Consider the following 12,957-nt stretch of genomic DNA (forward strand, 5'->3'; position numbering starts at 1 on the left):
AATAGATATATTGATTTCTATTGCTTTTAGTATATTTACTTTCATTTATATCATTTATATGTAAATGGAGATTAGTGACACATTAAATATTAATAAATACAAGGTGTTAATGATTTGTTGGAACTGTTTAGGAAGATCGATAAAGAAGTTACAATAAAGTTGTAATTATAAAAATTAGAAAACTATTTATATAAGAGTTTACAATCTAAATGCACTTGTGCAGCTAAAACAAACCTTTATTGAAGTTACAAATATTTAGTACAAAAAAGAATTGATGAAAAGACTCGAGAACTTTCTCCGATATGTTAAATTATCTTGGAGCAGATTCTTGTAAAAATTAACGAGTAGGAATAATGAATTTTTCACACAAGAATATAATTTCAAGAAACATAACTTCTTAAAATATTCTTAAAATATTCCTACAAGAAATATAATTTCTTAAAATATCGTGAAATTAAAGAATTTCTTAATGAAGAAAGCAAGTAAAAGTTTTCACGTCGCTTTTAATCCAGGATCGAGAAGAGGTGGGTCAGACAATATATAGGTTATATATAGGAATCGTAAATCCCATTACTATATCGTATATGTGAAATGGTATCGTGAAAGGCAATCGTAGAACGATTGTGGAGGCGTAAACAAAGATTGCGATCAACGGCTCACAAATGAATGCTTCGAGTTGCAAAATCTTTCGCCATTAACCTATGCTGTAATTTTCAATCGATAGATTCTCGAATTAACTGTGAATGACTTGATATAATCGTTCCAGCGTTTATCAAACGTGATTATGGTATACCATAATAGAGACACATAGTACGAATTTTTCTATGTACATACCGATAACAATTGTTTCATTCTAATAAATAAGGAAACTGCAAAATAATTGCTACTATGAATGATTTACTCGATGATACAGTAATGCTACAATGATAAAACAATACAGTTTTATAACAATAAAAATATCAAATAATTTTTGTATCGTGTAAATAACTATGTAGTTTTCAAATTATACGGCGCCATGGTTAATTTAAATTTCATGACAATTACACATATCAACTTTCTAAAAATCATTTTGAAGCAACGTTTCAGTAGTGCAAGATTAAAATATTACATTATAGCCTTCTGATTGAAATCCCACGACACTGTTCGATATATGTAATACTTATCGGCTGCTAATTTAAAGAAACCGTGAATTATGAAATGATACGCTTCGACATACGTGGCCATTATATTCACTGTACAATTCTATTGTAACTGAGCTGTACATTAAAATATACGATTATAGTGATAAACGATCACGATGCAGCAACACTTTTCACTTGACACCAATCATTATGTATTGATACACTTAAGCCCCGCTTTCCTTGCTCATTATACGATAGATTGTTCTTCACCCTGCATCCATTCGATGGCAATTATTATTCAAACCCTCTATTATCGATAGCTACGACCGGATAGAAATGTCACTCCTCTATCGCTCATTTAAAATCAATTCCGTTGTTTTCACTTATAGCGCTACTTTCCGTTTCAAAAATGTTATAACGTCTTACTTATAGATTATTTACTGTAAAAGATATAGATAAAGTTTTTTTTCCTGTCTGCAGTCATTTATCGCCTATATCGTAGACTTAGAATACTTTGGATTATCTGTAACTATGTTTCTCGTTACTTCTTACGATACTACATAAGAAAATGTATCCCTTGCTTATCTTTAAAGTATTTTTGTAATATTTATTTCAGTTAATTTTTAACCATAAAAGATATATCTTGGATCATTCTGTTTTCTTTGGTAACAATCTCCTATCTACCGTTCTGAGACTCAAAGAAAATTAAAGTTTTATCATCTTCTTCGTATTGGTATCTCTACCTCTTGAAAGGGTACATTTTCGATAAAGCTCCACATTCTAAAATCCTACACAATAACAGCGCTCCTCAGTGTTCCAACTCACGCTCAAAACACCAAACATTTCGCATAATTACGACTCACAATTAATCCTATTCATTCTGCCGTCGATAACGCCATTCTGAGTCTCCAAAACGCTGCACGATACTTCAACAGGCCATCCGTCATTCCAAGCCGCCCAGCTAGTTTTCTTCACGGGCCACAATAATGTCCATCGACGTATCTCTATCTACGACCGAAAATATCCCATCGTCGACGCCCGATCTCTCGCTTAATTATCCCTTATCTTCAGACCGCGTTAATCAACGACCTCACGGTTATCTGACCGAACGTCTGCATCGGCTTTCAGTAGTTCCCTAACAACATTCATTATTCCCTCGGGACTCGGACGATTCCTCGTTTACTTCAATTGTAACCATTTGTGGCCGTATCTCTGTTCTCGACCACGAAAACGCTTTTATTGTTCTATACAGTCTACTCCCTTAGTCACTAAAATAAAGAATGATTCTGATTATATAATTCCGTTCATAAGTAGTAGGATACTTCCTGGCTTCGTATAAAACATGAATTTACAACGATTATTTGTAAGAATTACAAAGGCACATGATGACGAATACTCTACTTTGGATATGTTATACGTATGTACAATTATATAATTATATAATTTGTATATTATATGCATTTTATGTATTTTCGTATCTTTAAATTATCAATTCTAATCTTTATTTTTACATTTTTATCTAGGAATCGGCAGTCTAATTATCGATGTTAGTTCAACGAAAATTAATTCTGCCGCTATGGTATCCATATGTGAAGTACAAAGGGTTAAGCTTGTCGGTAAATATCAATCGTTCGAAGGCTACACGAGTAGTCCGCATAAATCTCGAGCTATCGTTGCTTCTCTGGTCGACACGAATCTCGGCTTCTTTTTCCACGATCTCCTTCCTTCCCGGTCAAAACTCGTGCTCTTCTTATTTCACGCCCAGCGAACGACCCAATTTCACGTTGAATCAGCCTCGCCAACTTGCACGCAAACACATCGCCAACGTGTACACGTATGTTAATCGGCGAGACCCGTGCACAGTAATGTGTAGAATAATGCAGAAACAGGAGCACGTTCCCGATGAAACGTACCCGTTCAGGTGTTTCGCGGATACGGATAACCAGGACGAGGATGCCTGCAGGCCATGGGGCAACATCGTTGGAATTGCGCCGACACCTTTAAACACGTTGACGCTGGCGCCGATATTCATGGTTTCCTCCGTGGGGCGGCGCCCGAATTCACTGTCTGCTTCGTGGGGCGGCGCTGGGTCACTATCTATTTTGTGAAATACATGTGTGACCCATCGCCGTCCCTCGAGACAGACACGTGTGACCCGCCGATGGGACACGCCGCTTCACGGAACAGACACGTGCGACCCGCCGATGGGTCGCGTCGGCTAAGAGCTGGTTAAGAGCGGTCCGTTTATAAACCCTTTTTCTGGACTAAGGTACGATATTTTCGCGTGGTAGAGAGTAGTGAGGTTTAATAGAGGAGGTATGATATATTTATTTTGGTAGTAAATAGATATTAAAATTATGTTACGGCTATGTGAGAAATTTTTTGGGAAAACAACATATAGTTAACATTTTTTCTCTTACCTTTTTGAAATATTTTAAGATTTTTAATCGAGGCTTAATGTAATTTCATGGAACATTGTGTCCAATCATTTTCAACTTTCACCGTTCAAGTATGTATCTGTTTAAATTACACACATCCTTTCCTTTTACGGCTCTGGAATATTGAACGAAGCTTAATATTTTCTTAATTAGTTAGTTTAAAAAAGATAGAATCCACAAACCTTTAGGTGTCTTTCTCAGAAAGCGTGTAAATTTGGAGTTTTATACTCTAAAGAAGTGGTATGTATCTCGTGCTTAACGTTTTTATTAAGATGTGAGTTTATTTCCCGTAAAATCGTTCATCTAGAACATCGTTGACCGTTTTTCCAATTCAAAATTAATTATCCATCTACACGCGAATCATATTGATTCGATCCACACCCGTAAAAAGGCGGTTAACCGGAAAATCGTCAATTTAATCGCTTTCATCGACTAGAAAGCACAGTCAGCCTTCCATTCATGTCATCCAAACACATCCAGCTCGGATGCAACCGTTATTCACCTTTCACTGAAAATCCGCGATCAGAATAGACTTCCAATGAATCGGCGATACATAAACATCGTTAACTACCATCAAAATTCAACCTAGGAATTTAACTAAAATTTATATAGAACACATTGGCTACTAGTTGTGTCAAGAACGTATAGTAAAATTCAGACCCGAATATTCACGACCATATGGCTAATTACTATCTAATTACGCGCATTACCAAATGCAACAACGACGAGGCGCGGTCGTTACGGGCAGCCGCAACGCATAAATGAGTCCTGACAGGGTATAAATTCAGGTTTAAATACTGCACGCAAAACGCAGTAAAGCTCCGGTTTACGAGCGTCCGACAACATCCCGCGTGCGTGTAACACACGTGCGTCCGCGAACTTTGGCGTGTTTCACCCTCGCACGTGTCAGTCTGTGAACGCGTTTACACGTTATCGCGAATGTTGGAAGAAGCCACGTCCGTGTCACGCGATTTTGACACGATTTTTTCTATATATGCTGTCTCATAACTAGATGATTCTATAATAAATAACTATAATAAAACTGCAATTTTTGGAAAAACTTCTTAGCGTTCCATTTGTTGAAGTCTACCGATTGAGTCTAATTATACGAATGTGAACTTTTATGTATAAGATTTGTTAAAAATGTATTTTCTAAAATGATAAATTTGTATTATGTTGTTATATTACATATAAAAGAGAAATCAAGAATTTTATCTTGAAAATAAAGAGGATATTGATAATATATGTAGTCTCCTTTCTATTTGTGAAAACAATGCAAGGAATAATTGTTATGAACATCGCTATAGTAACGCTAGTTTTGGAGTAGAAATGGGTAATAAATTTCCATCTAGGTTAATATTTCTATTTCTATTTGTATTTATTATATCGAGTAATATCTTTTTATGTAGAATACCCATTTGCACAATCAATTACAAAACACTCCGCATACCGCGAATCGAATGATCATTCTACGTGAGATGATGCACGTGTCCACTAATCATATTCTAACAATAAGATGTAAAATGATTTACGTAAATGCAACATAAGATGCAGTTTGATACCGTTAGATTAATTGTTATAAGGTATGAATTATTCAGACATTTAGATGAAACGTTTGAGAAAGTCATCCAAGGATTAGAATAGAGAAAATGAAATAGATGAGCGGATAATATTTACGACAATTTCCTAAGAAGTAATTCTTGTTTATGAGTTGCATATAAGTTACTGCCTAACTAGATAGCGATCTTTATTATATACTAGATGAGTGGAATGATTTACGTGTATAAAATCTAACCCAACAGATACCGGACTTATATAAGTACAGAAATTTCATTCCAGTGATCGACAGGATCACCTAACATGCCAATAGAAATCTCGTGAGAAGCGAAATTACCTAAACTCGTTTTAACTCGCTAACTTCAAATTTAATTTAAGCTAAGAAATCCTATGCAAATAGTTTGTATAATAACCTGCTCTAATAGCACAGTTGTCGTTGTTGGAGCAGCCAACGAGCAATTACGTGTTAAACACATAGTCACCGGGAACTTTCCATTCCACCTTCTAATTCTCTTCGCCTCGCCTTAGCTCGCGTGAAAATTCGTACGAAATTTGCATGCAACAATTATCTCCTTTCTTATCCAGTCTGTGCATAATCATCGTGAGAAACAGAAGTGGTGTAACTGGAAGGGTTGAGCACGTGTTTAAATTCGTTCGAGGCGCTCCTGCTTCGAGGCAGGAGAAGAAAAAAAGCTGATCGGCGTGGCAATGACGAAAGTTCTTATCGGGGCAGATTTATAGAGAAGGTTCGTTGGTTGGTTCGAGAGCGTTCTATTTAAAGGCGCACGGCTACGATGCAAATGTATCGAGCTGATTCAAGCTCTCTCAAGCGTTCCGGGGCGGCGCGGCGTGATAAAAATTCTGGCGTGCGAATTCGGGATCTGGCTGTTCGATCGCTCGTAGTTCGCTCGCTCTCGACCGCTTCTCGCAATATATCCGCGCATCGTAAAACTCCGCCAAGGATTCCTAAGACGATAAATACGCGGTTTCACCCGGACAATGAGCGAGCCAAACGACACGCTGAATAAGAGCGGACGTCGATAATAAAATCGACGGGTTTATTAGGGTTATTTGGCGATTTATTTGTCCCGGCGCGACGCGACGCGGCGACGTTCGTGGTTATGCATGTAAAAGAAATGATACTTCTTCCGTTCCGCTGTCAACCGGAGGTTATCTCTTTGCTTCAAGCTTGAAAACAATAGTTTCAATGAACTAGCGTTCTGTATTTGAGAGACAGATTAATCTAAATGCATTTGTTTCGAGGTTGAGTTGTTTTATTGTTCATTTATTTCGTTATGAACAATATCTGTTAATAATATGCGAATAATATGTGTAAAACATATAAACATTATTAACAAATAAACTTTAATAATAGTATGTAAATAATACGTGTAAAAACACATAGATATCTCTGTTTCTTTGTAACGGTTTTACTTTAAATAACATATTTCAAATGTCTCCCGGTTACAATAGTACACAAAAATAATTTCGGAAAATTATTTTTCAGGAACTTGTTTCGTGAGATTTTTGTTTGCTAACTTTACGATATGCCTTACAATGATGTGTAGGGATGTTCATAAAAAATGTACGTGAATACACGCCTTCCACACGCTTTCTTTTTTTTGTCTGTTTTTTAACTTTTCGCTTTCCACTTCTTCTCCCTTCTAGTTCTTCTTTTCCCCGTTTTTTCCACATTTCACGATCTTTCCATATCTATGACATCGTCTTTCATACAAAATTATTCTCCTTTGAATTGTACCATCGATTTCGTAACATCTTCTAAAATACAATTTGTCCTTTCTTACGCATTCTATTACCTCTGCGCTTTCTCTCTACCGAGCGTCTTCTTTTCTGACTAATAAAAAATAGCGAAACGCCAGCATTAAAGCGATCGATATTACGTTACCGCTAACGTTAAGAGCATTATCACGAACCTGTTTCCCGCGAAGCAAAAGCCATTCCTAACAAGAGGACAAGAAGATAATTGCATAATTGGTCGGTTGTAGTAAAACAAATAAGTTCCCGCAGGCCTGCATAATGAGTCGACGGCCATGAAAAGTAATTACACGTACTGATAATCGGTAGCGCACGACGCGACACGATCCATGTTTATACTTTACTCTTCGCCAATGTACTTCCTTCTACGTGTTTACTACTTTGTATGAAAAACGTTAACCGTTCACGAACAATTCCTTTAGTCATCACAATGCGCGAATTAGAAAATTAATTCCGTGGAATGTTGAATTTTATGGAACCAATATTTCCAAAATTTTTTTATAACTAGCATGAAATAAATAGGCTGCGCACGTTTATGCATTTGTGGAAACTTTAAATACACATAAATATTCAGAATGTATATATACAATAGATGTAAACAAGATATTCAGAAGAAAGTATTCATTGTAATATTTACATGATCAAAGACTCCATTTAGATTCTATTTTTTAGCTGTTTACACAAATACAAATTTGCCTAAACATTCACAGTTTAGACATAAAATACAAAGTATATAACATCGAACGAGAATGCTTTTTATCTAAAACCGATAAACTAAAAGCTTCTAACACCTATACTTTGTCAGCTATTTTTTAAATGTATCATCAAATTGCTGGAATTCTTTTCAATCCAAGTTCTTGGCGCTTTAGTGTGAAAATAAACAGATCAAATCAATAGCCTCTAATATAGCGCTCGCACAATAAATTTCCATGACTTATATTTTTTCCCTTGGTCCTTTCTTTTTTTTTTTCTTGGTAGTTCATACGCACCAATCTAAAAATGCTCTATTTTAATAGATTCTCCGAAAAATTTCCTACGTTTCTCAACGATTAACTCGAAAGATTTTACTTTGTATATCAAGCTTCTCTCCTGTCGACAAAGAAATGGACCGACTCTAGCCTTCGTAGTCTTCTTCGAAGTTACTCCTGGTGTTGAATCGCAAGGAGGGTCCGCAAAGGCGTGCTTTGCATTCGTGCGGATCAAGCCACGAATAGATGGATAGTCGTTGGCAGGCTCGATCCGTACAGCCAGTAATTATGCCTATTAGCGCCGTGCTGATTGTTTTGGTCGTGTTTACCTTTTTACCAGTGTGCCCCTCGCCTCTGTGTCCTCTTTAACCGTCTTCAATACCTAGTCGAGGCGGTCTTCCCTTCAGGGCGGCGCACAGGAAGATAGGAACCGATTAGTGCTCACTTTGACCGGCAATTAAAGGATTTTAATGAGAGGGAAATTTACTCGTACGCCAGCCTCTCCTAGTTCTTTCCTACCCGCCGCCGTGGGTCCGATGGACGCGGCCCGATAGCGACCGATGATCGAAGACCCCGATATCTGATTTGGCTTCTAATGAGAACGATTTATGTACAATGTTCGTCCTTAATGATCCAGGAATTATTGTGACGGGAGTTTTATTAGGGAGAGAGATTCTTCGATGTGGAAGATCTTTGAACGGAGAGATCGATGGATTAGTCGAGTCAAGTGGTATTTAGGGTGTCGGATGATCATTTGAGTCATTCAAATGCTACAGTGATATGCTACGTCCTGTGAAGATTTCTTAATTTTAGTATCGGACTACACATGATTAATGTTTTGCTTTTTAGAAATCAAATGCTTGATCTTGATGGAGTCGATTAGTTTAATTTCCAGATGACCCATTTGTGTCCAATAAGTAAGATGAACTGAAATTAAGTTTGAAGCTATGAAGAGATGCGTGGATTGATCGTACGTTTGAGAAAAGAAATATTTGTTGTATAGTCGATATAAGAGTTTAATATACGTAATAAAGAGATTAAAATGTGTAATAAATGTGTCAAAATGTATAAAAGCAAGTTTTATGCGTTTATATATCTCTATTTATCTCATATCTATCGCGTATTTTTCCTTTTACGAACGACTAACTTTATCGTCGATAGGAAAATGATTAATGACAGAAATATAAAAAGACATCCAGTTTACTTTCCGTAATAAGTAGATCATCCGATAAGTATCAATCAGCTGTTATCTTTGTAATTATCGAATTAAATATAGATACAGCAGCAAAAAAGAAAAAAAAAGAAATCGTAGTAACAAAAATGTATGAACCAAAGTAATTATTACTAGACGATTCGAAAGGAAAATCACGACTAGTACTAGAATGACAATCATCTTCCCAATTTGACAATATTATCATCAAGGTTGTTCAAACTTATACAAAAATATCATAACCGTGAACCGAACGGAAGGGTCTAGAGCGGATTTGGTGATAGCACGATCGTGACCAATTATTTATGACATAACGGTGCAACGTTACCGTGCCAATCGAGATTGTCGGTCGTTCTAGTTCGTCGCCAAGAGCGCTTCGAATATACCGACGATTTTCAGCTTATACCTACGCTCCTTCAACACGATAAACGCGTTGCAAATGATCTGTGAAAGTCGTCACTTACAATTACCTTCAAGTAATCTGAGCAAAATTACAGAATTAGCTGTGAGATTTGCTTTTATTGAATTCCAAATTCCGATTTATATAGATTCCTAGCAAATTTCTTAGAATTTTTTATGAAAGCATAAAGAGCAACACGTAGATACGATTCTTAATACATCGTGATCCTCTTCTAATTCTTGCACATAGTTTTTACAAATGCTTAGATCGTTATTGAAATATAAATTTACATAAAAATTAATATTCTCTTTCCTCTCAAAATTTCAAGCACAGACTCCTGTAAACATGGCTAGTACACACGGTAAGCCGAACGTACATCGTTCCTAATCCCCAGGAACACGCAACGAGTTCTCGTTGTCGGTTTTCCGAGGCATCCTCTTGGCTGATCCGATTACAGGGCCCACCGAGCGATCTTTTTCACGAAACTCTGAACTAACCGAAGCCTACCGTTGGCGGCAAGACGTGGTCGTTTTAACATACTAACATGGCTGGTCACAAGGCAACACGTAGTAAATCGTGATGAAATTATGTCGTTGAGAAGCAAGGTGTTCTTACGCAATGTCCTCCTTATACACTGATTTAGTGCCGTGGTCTTTGGGGCTCTACGTCGGATTTTCTGCGTATTACGTGTGAAAGTAACAGCCCGAACTAGCCGTGTTTCAAACATTCGTGAACCGTGCCTCCGTGATTTGCGTGACAAAAGAAACTGGATATTTAATGGCGGATAGAGGTTAAACTTCGCGTTGCTTCGTGATTATCTTACTGCATAAATTCATGGAAACTGTAAGCGAAAGGAATCTCTGTCTCTGGTGTACGAAAGGAAAAGTAAATTCTTTAGCCGATATTCTTTTTGTTTTACGTTCCTCAAATTATTTAACTTTTAATCCAACTCGATAAAAATGTTAACTGTAACATTCGTCCACGAAAGTTTTGTGAAAAAAATGTCTCTACTAAAATACCAAGCAGATAAGGCAAAGTAACATATTTACTGCAATAATACAACATAACAACTTAGTACAGCAGTACAAAAACATAGAATATATTTAAGGAACTCTCGATAAAAAAAACCGTCAATTATTCCTTGATATATTATATTATATTAAGGGATAGTACACCCACACGACTGTACTTCCACTTTGATATCAAAGCTATTTCGTACCTTTACATTTCCACCCTTTCAAAGATATGATAATAAAAATTCTCGGAGATCGAAGATTGAAGCCATGAATCCATTTAATCGCGAACCATGAACGTCTGGATCATCAGTGTAATCCACGAAAACCAGGGTTTACGTGTTATCTCTTATGGGGCAGGTAATTCAATCTCAGCTGGAACGCGTTCACGGACAACGTAGCACGTGCAGAGCGATTTCAGACTCGATCACGCGGCTGCCCTCTGGTATGCATTCGTGGCCCGTGCGCATGTGTAGGAGAGCGCAAGGATCGATTCCGATCGATCGATCGACGCCGAGTAGCCGTTATACCTGCTAGCCGAGTTCCAATCGGTCAATTTGCGGCACGATTCGCGCGTTACCGTGTTACGAAACGAGTGGAAGCAGCTCGGACTCGACGATACGCCCCGCGGTCATAACTCATCGTCGACCCCCGTAATCACGGGGTGGGCAGGCCCATTAGAATTATCGATAAGTATCGATACTTCTCACCGTGCGGTGCACGCCGCCCCCGGTCCCACGTTAGATGGAAAAATTACTTATGAATAGAAAGCTGCAACGGTGGTTAGGATTATCCTCTTATGTATTATCCTGCACTGGTTTGGTGGGTGCGCTGCGTGAGAATGCGATGTATGGGATTGTAGCTTGAAATTGGAGGGGCAAGTATAGTGTGGGTGTTAATGATACGAAAGTTTTAGCTTGTGTAATTTTTTTCAAAAAGCAAACGATATATTCTGGAGAATTCTTCTTTTGAAAAGTCATGCAGATTTTTTTTAAACGGCAGTCAAGGTGTTTTGAGATATTTTTCGTGGATGGGGAGGATTAATAATATTCAATAGAACTCATTGAGTTTCACAGAGCGTATGTTCCTGATGAATAATTCTATTGAATTCATAAGAGTTTCATAAAGAATGTGAGAAAAAATGGAATACTGGAGAAACCTTGGTATAGGTGCTGATAAAGAATAGTAAATTATATAAAAATACACGCTCGTCCAATTTTTAGAAGGTAATTAGTCATCTTTTTAGTAGCTCTAGTATTAAAAAAAAAAAAGAGGTCGATTTCCATCGGTAATAATATAACCAAAAGCGATAAATGACACCGCGTAAGGAAAAAATACAATTACGAAACCCGTTTATTCGCGAACGTTACTTCTTCATGGACGATAACATGTCTCATTTTAAGAACGGAAACATCCGCCGGTACCATTCATTCTTCTAACGGCCGGCTATCCGCATCGGGGACAGGTTTTAAAGGTACATAACAAAATATGATAGCTGGACGTGAGTCAAAGCGGATCCTAGAAAGCGGCTTAGGACGGCATTAAAACTGTCTATCGACGTTAAATATTAGTGCAATTACGAGTGCTCGTAAACAAGATAAGCGCGCGCGCAGTTCGTGGTTACATTATTTATAAATATCCGTAGAATTTGTAACCAACATCTCGTTTTTCTTTTTTATTACTTTTCCATCTGCTTTGCGTATCGAGATAAATACATATCCATTAGAGTAGTCGATAAATATCGATGGTCCACCGTAAGCATCTCGCACCTTGCTCAAGCGAGTAAGAGCAGCCTGGTCCGTGGAACCGGGTGAAAAATCTTTTCGATACAGATGGAAAACGCAATGGCTCGCCAGACCAGGTTCTAGGAAGCACACCGAGACGGAACCGAGTGATTTATAAACGCGATAGCGCGGAATCTGCAGGCTTGTTCGCGATTTAAGAAAAATCCGCGTCGCGCGCGTTCACAGCGTGCCGCGTAAACGATATAAATCAATCGGTGATATTATAATCAAGATTCCCCGATGTTGTACATCCGTGTACGATATTTGTCTCTCATAAGCGCCTGTCAACCTTGATAATTGTTTTACGATCGTTTGAGAAGTCGTTCAAGATTGAGTAACTGGGTGTTTTGCCGTTCCCCAGGAATCTAATACTTTTATTCAAATTAGTAATTTCTACAAATAATATACAGTTTGTGACATTTTTTCTGGGAAAACTGTGTCAGGATGTTCTATAAGTACGATAAGGACTGAATGTTTTCCGGATTGTGGGAACAAGTTTTTTTATTAGTAATACAAATATATTTTTCTGGTATATTTGTAATATAAAGATCACTTTTAACATAGAACATCATATAGTTAGTTAAGAATTTGTCAAAGTACTGTATTGTACATATTGTACACATACACTAGGGCACCGTATAATAAATATAGATTTCTATTGATCGAAGATTATTAAAATCTTTCTTTTGC

General features: G+C 37.3%; 1 protein-coding gene and 1 long non-coding RNA gene across 4 annotated transcripts in view; both read right to left on the reverse strand.

Moving 5' to 3' along the window:
• Positions 1 to 12,957, reverse strand: part of LOC122566990 (rho GTPase-activating protein 7-like) — a 352,400-nt gene that overhangs the window by 278,749 nt on the left and 60,694 nt on the right. The window lies entirely within an intron of this gene.
• Positions 472 to 3,845, reverse strand: LOC122567077. Its single transcript, XR_006316695.1, has 3 exons — positions 3,742 to 3,845; positions 3,542 to 3,674; positions 472 to 3,119 (listed from the first exon to the last, which is right to left on the reverse strand). It is a non-coding gene; the product is annotated as an uncharacterized LOC122567077 (long non-coding RNA).

The sequence above is a fragment of the Bombus pyrosoma genome, linkage group LG1 (genome assembly GCF_014825855.1).
Source record: "Bombus pyrosoma isolate SC7728 linkage group LG1, ASM1482585v1, whole genome shotgun sequence".
Lineage (NCBI taxonomy): Eukaryota > Metazoa > Arthropoda > Insecta > Hymenoptera > Apidae > Bombus > Bombus pyrosoma.